General features: G+C 48.2%; 1 long non-coding RNA gene across 1 annotated transcript in view; it reads left to right on the top strand.

Moving 5' to 3' along the window:
* The window catches only part of LOC114007983 (uncharacterized), a 44,728-nt gene extending 33,221 nt beyond the window's left edge, over positions 1-11,507 (top strand). Inside the window, exon 3 of the long non-coding RNA XR_003549551.1 lies at positions 11,397-11,507. This is a non-coding gene — a long non-coding RNA (uncharacterized LOC114007983). The remainder of the gene's footprint in view (positions 1-11,396) is intronic.
* The last annotated feature ends 584 nt before the right edge of the window (positions 11,508-12,091 follow it).

The raw sequence follows: 12,091 nt of genomic DNA, 5'->3' as shown, positions 1-12,091 counted from the left end.
GGTGTGCTTGTCGGAGAGAGAGAGAGAGAGAGAGAGAGAGAGAGAGAGAGGGAGAGAGGAAGTGAGAAATTACCTCCCAGGGTATGGCCATGCCGCAGTCCCTTCTACTCCATTCTCTTCTCAGGATTTTGGGCATCACATCCACACACCCAGCAGGAGTTTCAAGCCTCCAGATCTGGGACTCAAACCACGGTATGCTATGTGAGAGTCCAACAACATAACTATTAGGCCATCTACTGACCCCAAGTCCTAATCTTTCAAATTCTTGCCTTGGAGGCTGAAATTTACTCTCACCCTTTTGCCACCATCTTCCTGATGACTTATTTTAGAGATTGTTGTTTTTCTGATCTCATAATGAAAATTCTTCTGTGGTAAAGGGCCAGCAGGTGATGTGGAGGTTAAGGCAGCTGGATCTCACATGGTCAGCTATGTGGTTCTACTCCTGGCAGCTTGAAAATCATGCTGGGCACATGTACACATGTGCCAAAAAACCTGGAGAAGAATCAAGGACAGGGGATTATGGTGAGGCCATCCTCCCCAGGGGGTGATTTCTCAATTTCTCTCTCCCTGTTTCTCTCTGGTGAGAATATGCACCCTATAGAAAAACTGGAAAAAAAATTCTCTGTGATGACTCTTGTCAGGGCATCTTTGTGGGAACCCTGAAATGGCAACTACCTGAATGCACAGCTCTTAAGGTTGCCCAGAAGTATGGACTCTACCAACATGGATAGATGGCAGCATTTTCCCCCCAAAGGGAGGCAAGCTGGCTCTTGCAGTAAACTCACTCTTTGTGATAATTTTAGTTTCCCAAAGAATGTACTGTGGGCCAGCAGGTGGCATGGTGGTTAAGGAGTTGGACTCCCACATGCTGACCAGGGTTCGAGTCTCTGACCTGGTGGCTTGCTTTCTTACTTTCCTTCTCTCTCTGTCTCTAGTGAGCATGCATACTCTCTAGCAAATTAAAATAATAATAATAATAAATAAAATTAAATCACTAATTTTTCTTTCTTTTTTTTTTTCAAAAGACTGCTTGTACTTGAAGTTGCTTTTGCCTATGCGTTAAAGACCACATGGAGTAATGGCTATGTTGCTGGACTCCCACGTAGTTGACCGCGGTTCGAGTTCCGGACCCGGTGATTAAAACTCACCCTGGGTGCATGTGCGTGCGTGCCCAAGATCCCGAGAGGAGAATAGAGGAGAAGGGACTGCGGTGTGGCCACCCCCCCCCCCGGGAGTTATTTCCTGCTTTCTGCCTCTCTGTCTCTCTCTGTCTATCTGGCGAGCGCACGCGCCCTATAGCAAAAACCTCTCCAAAAAAAAAAGACCACATGGAGGGACCAGCAGATGGTATGATGGTTATGATGCTGGGTTCCCAAGTAGTTGACCACAGTTTGAGTCCTGGAACCAGTGACTTAAACTCACGCTAGGCATGTGTGTGTGCATGCCCAAAATCCTGAGAGGAGACTGGAGGAGAAGGGGTTGTGATGTGACCATCCCCTCTGGAGGGTGATGCCATCCTACCTAGGGGGTGATTTCTCACTTTCTGTTTCTCTGTCTCTCTGTCTCTCCCTGTCTCTCTGGTGAGCTCATGTGCACCATAGCAAAGACCTCTCTTAAAAAAAGCCACTGGATCCAAGACTCGGACCACAGTCAACTACGTGGGAGTCCAGTAATGTTACCATTTTGCCATCGCTGGTCCCCGCCGTGTATAGTACTTTAAAAATACTGTCTAGCATGATAGGGCCCAGCTGAGAGAGAAAAAGGGCATGACGCTAGAGGAGGGAAGCAAAGAACAAAAGCCTGATGGAAGAAACCTAGGCTTGGGGTAGTTTCAGTTCTGCTATGATTAGTGTTCCTGGATACTACCGGATATTTATGTAAATGGTAGACACTCTTTAGTCACAAATCTCTCCACATCATGGGAAGTTGTATAATTTACAAATTCAGCCCATTTTGTGTCCATAGAGATTTTTTAAAAAGAATTATTTAATTTTATTCATTATTTTTATGTTTTGATTTCATCAGAGAGAGATAGAGAGAGAAAGGAAAGTGAGAAAGCAAACCACCAAGTCTGGGACTCAAACCGCAGTTGACCATGTGAGAGTTCAGTGCCTTAAATATCATGCCACCTGCTGGCCCCGTCCATAAAGATTTTAATCAATTAACCTGGAACCAAAAGAGATGAAACTTGAAAGTTTGAATAGTGAGTCTGACCTCAGCTCTTTTTAAACAGTGGCATAAGACAAGCAACTGATAGAGTTGCCATGACTTCCCAAGACCCCAGTCTTTTCTGTGGTTCCAGAAGAACCCGAGGAAGAGATGCTTGAACCAAGCCTAATGGCATACTCAATGGACACAGGACTGTAAACACAACCTTAAGTTCCTGGGCATGGCAGGATGGCCTTGGTCACTATGGATTTAGCTCTCCAAATCTTAACTCTAGATCATGCTGTGGTAAGTAGCAGTCAGAGGCTGCAAGTTCAGATTCTGAACAGTTTGTGAGGAGGGTAATCAGTGTATAGATGCTGTTGCTTCTGGGAAAACAGATTTCCATACTGAGTTTGCTTCTTCCTTACTTAGGGGATAGGAGAAAGCATGATATAGCAGGCCTCGGTGTTAGGTAAACTTAGGTTCCCATTCTGTCTCTGCTGCCTGTGACACTGGGAAAATTGCTTAATGTCTCTGAACTTTAGACTTCTCATTTAGAGCACTGGTTCTCAACTGGGAGTGATTCTGCCCTCCAGGGAACATTTGGTGATGTCTGGAGACATTTTACCACGCCCCTGGAGACATTTTGGATTGTTATGACCTGGGGGATTGGTTGCTACTGGCATTTAGTGGATAGAAGCCAGCGATGCTGCTAAACACCCTGGGGTGCAGAGACAGCCCCTCACGACAAAGTCCACAATGTCAGTAGAGCTGAGGTTGAGAAACCCTGCAAGGTGTCTGCCATAAAATGGGTAAGCACCTCAGTGTGGTTGACTTAAAACCCAAATTCTCAACTACCAGCAACCACATCTATCTTAGGGTAAGAAAAAGTCCCTCGCGGTGGCACCTGCAGTCCATCACATAGCACAGGGGTAGCAAAGAGATTAAAAGTGGTGGCTCTTGTGTCACGCTGCCTGGGTCCAAATCACGCTGCTAACATTTACTATGTGTGTGTTCTTGGGCCAGTCACTTCACCTTAGCCTACTTATCTACAAAATGGGTACGATAATCACACCTGCCTCACGGAATGTGTTAAGTCCCACAGAGGACTAGGCTGGGTAGCATAGCGAGTCCTCAGCTAATGGCTGCTGTCATTACAGGGACAGCAGTTACGGAGCGACTGCTGAGAGGGGCACTGCTTTCAGTAAGCACTGAAGTTTTCAGTTTGGAATATGAAAGGGAGTACAAGTCCAACAAATAGATAATCATTCTCAGTTGAGAACCAGCTCTCTAAATGAGAAGTCTAAAGTTCAGAGAAGTTAAGCGATTTTCCCGAAGTCATAGGTTGGCCATCCAAAGTGCGCCAGCCTGCGGAGGGCTGGCTATGAGTGCTGGGCAAGCTGCTGGGAGCATATACAAATCAGCTCCTGAATCCCCCAACAACTCTTTCAGGTGGTTTTTATTCTTATTTCAGTCTCACTTTACAGATGTGAAAACAGGTTCAGAACAATGAGAATAACTTGCTGAAACTCACGCAGCCACTAAGTGGCAGAGTTGGAGTTTTGAATTCTGGTGTGACTCCAGCGTGTTTTTGTGGGCTGAAATTCAGAAATGCTCTATTCAAGGCAAATTCTAAGAATATAAAATATTCAACTGACTGGGGCTTTTCACATTTAAGAAAAAGACAAAAAAAAAAAAAATTAAGCCAAGCCTCTCTCTCTCGTACCTTGCCTGGGAAGACAGCCTAGGGCATGTGGAGACAGACGAGGAGAACAGAACACAGCTGATAGGAGCTATTGTTGCTTTTTTCTGGAGACAATTTTTTTTTAAAGAATTATTTTACTTCACTTTATTTATTTATTTACTTTAATTTGACCAGAGAGGGCTAGAGCAAGCGCGCGAGAGAGAAAGCGAGAAAGCAAGCCACCAGGGACTCGAATCACAGTTGGTCATGTAGGAATCCAGCGCCCTTAACCACCAGGCCACCTGCCGGCACCTATGAGACAATGTCTAAATCCAGGGAAGTCAGCCCACATTGCCAGAGCAGCATAAGGCCACTCATGGGGAATATTTATTGGTTATGTCTGAGGCCTGGTAGCCTCGGAGAAGGGACGTGGACTGTGGTTACTCAGTGTTGGTACTTTCCATGAGGAGATCTCCTAGAGGAGTGCTGAGACACCCCTCCTCCCACCTCGTTTCATGACGTTACTGTTGTGTGTTTATGTGTGTGTGTGTCTGTGCAGTGGGATAAGATTACAATAGCCTGGGACCCAGGAGCCAGCAGAACCAGGAAAAGGTTCTAGGTGGATGCCGACGCCTTCCTCTAAACAAACCGCTCTGTTTAGATAAGAGTGGGAAGGAGAGGCCAAGAGGCCTGGATATACCTCAGGACTCGCTGTGATGAGAAGCCGCACACACCAACGCGCAGGCTGTGCTGAGCAACAGGTGCTGTTTCTCAAACCTCTGGGTTCCCCGAGCCCCGCCCCCCCACCCCGGGAGGCGACACACGCTGCTCTTTCAGGGACAACATCTGAGCAGACCTCACAGTTGCCCGCCCAGCCCCTGCCCCAAGCTGGGGTCTCCTGCAGGCTTCGGCTTTGCTGCGTACTATGTAGAATAATGGGCCTTCTCAGGAACCCTGGGTCCCAGTCACCCAGCCCAAGCTGAGAAGCAGCACGGAACAGGCCAGAGGCCTCAGTGCCACGGTGTGCCCTGTGTGTTCTACAGGAGGTTGCTCCTCTCTGGGCAAAGATGCCCCCAAGTTCACCAACCTGGCTGTTTAAATATAGGAGAGGAAACAGATGCCGGCTGGGGCGGAAGCCTCTGAGCAGAAGGGGTTCTGGCAGTGGCTTGCTGAGCTGATAAGAGCATGGGGACTGCTCCAAGCCCAGCCCCCGCTGGTTTGCTTCAGGGCCTTTCTGACGTTGGCCTGAGCCATGCCCTCAGAACTTGGCCCCACGTGCAGGCTCCGCCTCCTGACTAACCTGGAGGGAGGTTATTTTAGGCTGATCTTTGTGACTTCCTTTTGGCTCTCATCCCCTCTCCTTTGACTCTAACGGCCTGAGAGCAGCTTCCTGCTTACACCAAGGCCCTGGGAGCTGAGGGCTGTGTGTACCTGGACAGTGGCCAGTCGAGGACGGTGCCAGGGGCACAGTCCTGACAGGCAGAGGGCAAGCCTAACCGATGTCAGGATGGGGCCATGGAGAGGACATCCAGCTTTAAGTCTAAGTACTGGCCTCAGAGGAGGAAGCAGCCAGATCTGACAACCAGCAGGATTTTTTTTTGTGGCCCAGCTTGCAGTCCCAGCCGTCTCTGGAGGCCCCCATGGCTTCCCCAGCTATCCGGAAGGGGAGCTCCCTCTTCCTGGGTGGGGGCTGTGCAGACCTTTGCGATCTGCTGGGACACTCCTCCCTCCCGTGTCCCTGGTGCTCAGTGTTCCAGAGGAGCATGTCCGGCTGGAGCACCAGCAGCATCCTCAAATTGTGTTGTGGATGAATCACATTGACAGTCCCACCCTGCCACCCGCTGCAGGGGAGCAGGGGAGATAGGCTGACGCCACTGCAACTTCCGGGAGAAGGCTAGAGGGCAGAGATACCCTACCCAGGCCTCCTTAGAACTTCTGCTCTGCGCCTCAGGTCTCTCCAGTTGTCAGATCCACAGGGGAGGCAAAGCACTGCCCAGAAGCCGACTGGAACAGGTCTCCTTCCTAGCTGTCTGCCTGGAGGAGGAGATGGGCAGGGTTTCCAGCTCCATCAGGGAACACGAAGCTCCTGTCCTCTCCCAGTCTCATGGGTTTCTCTAGAGCCAGGACATGAGAACACCTCTTGGCCCCTGCATCCTTTATCAAAAAAGCAGGGCTGAGGAACAGTGAGGGAAACCCAGTGAGCCCTGTGAAATCAGACCCAAAGAGCCAGTCTGCTTCCCACTGCATTTCATCCCACCTGGCCCTTCCCCACTAACCAGTCCTGGTGGTGTCCAAAACTTCCCTTCCAGGTTAGAGGTTGGGTCAAGAACCAGGTTTCACACTATATAGTCCCTCTGTAGGGGAGGAGCTGACCCATGGTTGTCTTTGAATTCAGGAATCTAAACTCTCAACCGGCTCACATCTGTAGAAATGAGCAAAACTCACCTCTCAGGACTTGACTGCACTCAGGTTAAAGGAGCTGCTCTGGGCAGGGTGCACAAGGTTTAGGCATGGGGCTGCTGGGGTTCAAGGGTGCCTCCACCCTTTGCCAGCAGCGCAACCTTGGGCAAATTACTTAACCTTGCTCAGTGACCATTTCCTTACCTACAAAGAGCAGATGTGATGAAAATGGTAGGCTTTATCACAGGACTACACCAAAGACCAAGGGAGAGCCTATGACAAGCATTCCAGGGTTAATGAACGATCAGATAACATGCCAGCATCTCTGCCAGGCTCAGAGAGAGCCCAGGAGTGTTACTGTGGCCATGGCACTGCATGTGAAAGTCCCTGGCACGGCTCCTGACCTTCAGGGAGGCAGCGTGGTATGATGTGTGTGCACGGCCCACCCTATGCGTTCTCCGTGGGGTTGGGATGGTGCTGATACTTTTAACTTACTACATCTGCTTTCTCTTTGGGCTTATGTTGTTGCCTGTGAAATGGGGAGTTGGACTTATTTGTTTCCCCAAATCCATTTCAGTTTTTTTTTTCTTTTCCTGTTTTTGGAGAGGTTTTTGCTATAGGGCACGTGCGCTCGCCAGACAGACAGAGAGAGACAGAGAGACAGAAAGCGAGAAATCACCCCCAGGGGGGATGGTCACGCCACAATCCCTTCTCTTCCATTTTCCTCTTGGGATCTTGGGTACGCACACACACACATGCCCAGCATGAGTTTTAAGCCACCGGGACCGGGACGCAAACCGCGGTTGACTACGTGGGAGTCCAGCGACATAGCCATTACGCTAACTGCTGGTTCCCTTTTTTTTTTTTTTTAAGAGAGATTTTTGTTATATAGCATGTGCACTCGCTGGAGAGACAGAAACAGAGAGGCAGAAAGCGGGAAGTCACCCTCCCCCCGCCCCAATGGAGGATGGCCGCACCAGAATCCCTTCGCCTCCATTCTCCTCTAGGGATCATGGGCATGCACACACATGCGTCTGGAACTCCAACTGCAGTTGGCTATGTGAGAGCCTTACACCATCTTCTGATCTCAATCCATTTCAGTTTTACCACACAGAGTTTAACATCTAAAATGATATTTATAAAAGGGTACCTGTCTACTCCCTTCATCTGGTCAGGACACAGCAAAGAGTTAATTCTGTACAAGTTAAAAGGAGGGGAGGTTAGTGAGACCTGTTGTAGTCGTAGGGCCTTCCAGAAGGTCTGCCTGCTTGCGGTTTTTTGTAGCGGTTTCACCCTCCGCCCTCTGCCCTGAGGTTCTTGGGCCTTCCTCCTATAGCCCCTCTCACTGGCTCCTTGCACACCCCCCAGCCAGCAGCTGCCCTTGCCTCCCTGCAGATGTTTCCAGTTTGCAGATTGCATGGTGCTCATGTCGGTCATTTGTTCCATTTGCTCAGAAACAACAGCCAGCATTATCGGCAGGAAAAGGAGAGGGTGCCAACTCCAGGACAACACAAAAAGCCCTAGTCATGGGCACTGGGCAAGGGTGGGGCGGGGGGAGGCAGAGAGCACAGGCTGGATCTTTCGCAGTGACCCAGAGTTCTGTCGCCCCCGCTGAAGTCATGGTTGCTGAAGCAGTGTCTAGCTTTTCTCTGGGAATGACCAGAGCCGGTCAGCTGGCTCATCTTGGGGAAGGGGAAGGGACAGAATGAGGTGCTATCTTGGAGGCCTGGAAGAAGTGGGAGTCTGGCTCTATGGCCCAGCCCTGAGGCTAAACCCTCTATCTAGAAAAAAATTCTATATTTTGTTCCCTTGGAAATCAAGAACGATTTCATGGTTAATGCAAGATTAGAGAATGTTTGATATTTAGGGTCAAGTGCAAATGCAAATAAATATAATGCACATTAAATTATGGGTCTTCAGTGTCCCCTTGTTTGCCATGCAGCTGTTTTGGCAGGAGTTGGTTGTAATATTGCCCTTCTTGCTGTTATCCAGCAACTCTTCCACCCAGCACAGGAGGAGGCCTCTTGAGAGTAGTGAATGGTGCTGAGTGATTTGCCAGGCCTTCCAGAAGGAATGACATACAAAAAATGGAAACTATGATTATTACTCTGGATAATCTGGCCCTGGAGACTATGTCCTCAGAAGACTTCATCTGCAATAGTCTGAGGGACTCTTGGGAACTGGTGACCTGGCAGGCTACGTGGATGGACTGCACACTGTCCATCTCCAAGCTCACAGAGAACTCAGCAGCAGGGCTGTTGAGGGGCCCACCCAGTAGGTCTACTTATGCTGGCAAACCAGTGGGCTAGTGTGGAGAAAAGAGGAGAGATCACCATCTCCCTGTAATCTCTTTTGGATGCTTGCAGTTTCTGAAGCCAGGAGACCATTAGGGGATTTGGAACAGGGGTAGAGTCCTTCCAGTAAAAGACTGGGAATCAGAGCTGAAGAAACACAGGACTGAGGGAGCACGCCCTTATGGACTCACAGCAAGTCTGCATCTCACAGTTGGGGAAGGGGTGGTGGATACCGAGGGATTTTCCTTTCATTCAGCATCTACAGAGCTCCTCATACGTGGAGCCCAGGCTGGGTTACTGGAGAGGCCACGGTGGTGAGTCATATTCCTGGTAAATGCCCAAGGGGCTGGTGCAGGGATACCAGATTCTCTGCCAGCTGCCAGGCCTATGTTCCTTCACTCAGTCCTCAGAGAGAGATTTTTCTCACTTATCAAAGGGTAAATGAAAACACAGAGAGATGAAGTAATTTGGCCAAGGTAATCCATTTAGAAACAGAGCTCAAAACAAGAAAAACACGGTAGGGGCCTGATGGTGCTTTCTACCCTGGAGCACGTCAGGATGAGAGTGGAGCCGGACACGCCGTGTAAAGAGGCACTGGCGTGCATGTTTTGTGTCTCATTGTAGCTGATCATCCTTGGGCACAGGCTGGGTGCTGTAGTTCTGGAAGGACACTGCTGCTGTGGGGTAAAGCAGCCCTCTCCTACACCCTCCACTGCACCCTTCAGCAGGGATTGACAGGCAGCCTGGCCAAGGAGCACGTGCAGGGATGAAGAAGGACGAGTGAACCACATGCTCCGTCAGATGGCTCCAGACTGTTTGGCTGGGGATTCAGAGATAGGGACCAGAACGACAACAGAGCCAGTGGAATGGCTTGCTAATAAAGAAATCTGGCTGCCGGTTCCAGTTCTGACCTTGAGCTAGTCAGCCAGGGCATTCATCTCCTTTGGGGCTTTGTCTCACCAAATACGCTGTGTCCTAGAAACCTCATCCTGAACACAGTGACGTGGGGCGAGATCAGTGATCGGGGCAATGTGTCAGCCTCAGAGGCCAGCCACACTCAGAGGTGCCTCTAGGTCCTGAGATTGAGCAGCCGCAAGACAAACATGGGGACAGGCCAAAGACAAGCAGATGAATCCAGAGTTCTGACTCTAGGGAGTGTGACAGAAACAAACAGGGTGGGATGACGAAGTGTGTGTGTGTGTGTGTGTGTGTGTGTGTGTGTGTGTATGCATGGGTAAGGGGCATCATCTTAGAGATGTCCCACAGATAAGAGAATGAAATGGGCTATTGTATGCAAAAATGCCGAAAGCATAAACCATTCTCTCCAAGGGCCCCTTTAACTAGATCCCACAGGTCACATGATTTTTCTGTCTGTACTGGCTTGGGATTGAAATGAAAAGATAGAGAAACATATTTTTGCTGAGGAAGACATTTTCCTTTATCCCTCCTGATTCTTCACTGGGTGTAGAGAGGTGGGTCAACATTCTTGCAGGTAAGAAGACAGACCTGAGGATGATACATTAGACATTCAGCTAGAATTTATCTCAGGTCTCCTATGTGCCAGATACTATTTCAGGCTCTTGGTGCCTTTGAGAGAAGAGTGGGAGGGAGATACGAAGATGCATAATTGGTTCACTTAAGGAGTTTACTAGCTAGTGAGAGAAGCAGTCATGTAAACAAATAACTACAAAATCGCATATACGTGCTCCAATAGAGCAGTGTGTAAGATGATGTAGGAGTTCCAAAGAGGAAGCTATTAGCTCAGCCTGGTAGTAACTTCAATCCTTTGTGGAAGGGGGGGGTGTACATAAATAAAAACACTTTCAATTCTACCTGGGAGAATCATGGCATTGCTCTGCACAGCAATATTCCTAAGAGAGCATTTACTAAGCATTGCTGGCTATTGGTGCCTCGAGTGTTGTACTGAAAGTTATACCTGAAAGACTCATTTAAAATAAGAGGGCATTTTCAATGTCATGTTTTTGTTTTCCTGCTACCCAAGCTGATGATCTAAAATATAATCGTGGGCCACTTATGGTAGAAAAATATCCTTACCCCCAAACCATTTAAGAATCCCTGTATGAACAAATAATCAATGCTATGGCTTGTGTCCCCCTGAAAGTCAAGTGTTGAGATATGGCTGTGATAGTATTACGAGAACACTTAATACCTCCATGGGCAAACCTGGTGGAAATACAGGGTCAGAGCTGCCACAGAGAGTCTCCTCTAGGGAAAAGTCTAGTGGAGCCACAGGGATGGGTCTGCCTTCAAGACTCCAGAACTGCACAGCTATCAACATGCAATGCTAGCCTTAAAGAACTGTAGGTATGAGTCTGAGACTCCAACCGAAGAGAGCTAAAGCATGGGCTGTCTAGCAAGACCAAGGCATGAGGCTGCCTGATGCTCTGGGGGCTTGATCCTCTCAGTGCCTTCAGGATATGGCACATGGAGGTTCAAGACCCAATGTCTGTCCTCCTGGATTTCAGAAGCTCTTGGTGCCTATTACTCTTTCTTCTGTGGTTTGTGAATTTCTACCCTGTGCCCGTTTCACCACTGTATTTTGGCGTATGTAATTTGTTGGGATTTCACAGGCTTATGACTGGAAGGAATTTGCCTCAGATGATACGTTGGACTTTGGACTTTTGAATTGGTGCTGGAACGAGTTAAGACTTTTTGGGTTGTTGGGATCATTTTGTATGGGAAAGAGACATGCATTTCTGGGGCTAGGAGAAGAATGCTATGGTTAACGTCTCCCCCAGAATTCTTATGTTGAGATTTGGCTGTGAAAGTGTTAAGAGAAAACTTGATGTCTTCATGATGTCCAAAGTTGGGGCTCTTGGGAGTGATTAAGTGATTATGATCTGTTTCAGCGGGTTTATAAAGAAAGGGGATGGAGCACAGGCATGCTTTCCTACTCTCTGCATGTTGGAATGCAGCAAGAGACCTCACCGAAGGTGGCCCATGGACCCTGGATCTCCAAACCGAACATAAATAAATTCTATTCTCTTAAATTACAGACTCAGGTATTTTCTGTTATTAGCAACAGAACAAACTAGAACAATCGACTTGCAGATAAACGTTCAAACTGAATGCTAATGCTCCTTCCGTTGTTAATTTCATGTATTCATTATTTATACCTTGCATACTTCCAAAAGGATGTGAAGCTACTTGTAATGAAGGAACAGAGCATGACAAAATTATTAAAACACCAGGAGCTAAGGGATGATATTGGGCATTTAAACACCCTGAAATACCTAAGCAAACTGAGCACAAGCTCTGAGCCTCCTGGCTGCCCATGCAAAAATAAATTGTACAATGTTCCCCCATTAACCAGTTGGACAAAATAGGGTACTTTATTAAGAAAAGCAATCTCTTTCAACCACTCCTCAGAGAAAGTTGTCCTGTGAAACTTTACATAAGAGGTACAGCAACAGTCAGTACCTTCAGTTATGATGAAATGCTGAGATATGCTTCATATGACAGTTTTCGATATTAACCTTTAATAAGAAGGAGAGGGAATAAGGTTATCTGGGAAGGCATTTCAGCAGGGAACTAAAGTAATATG

This window comes from Tupaia chinensis, unplaced genomic scaffold (genome assembly GCF_000334495.1).
Source record: "Tupaia chinensis unplaced genomic scaffold, TupChi_1.0 Scaffold000270_2, whole genome shotgun sequence".
Classification (NCBI taxonomy): Eukaryota; Metazoa; Chordata; class Mammalia; order Scandentia; family Tupaiidae; genus Tupaia; species Tupaia belangeri.
Note: the sequence above shows the minus strand (reverse complement) of the source record. Positions and strands in the feature narration are given on the sequence as shown.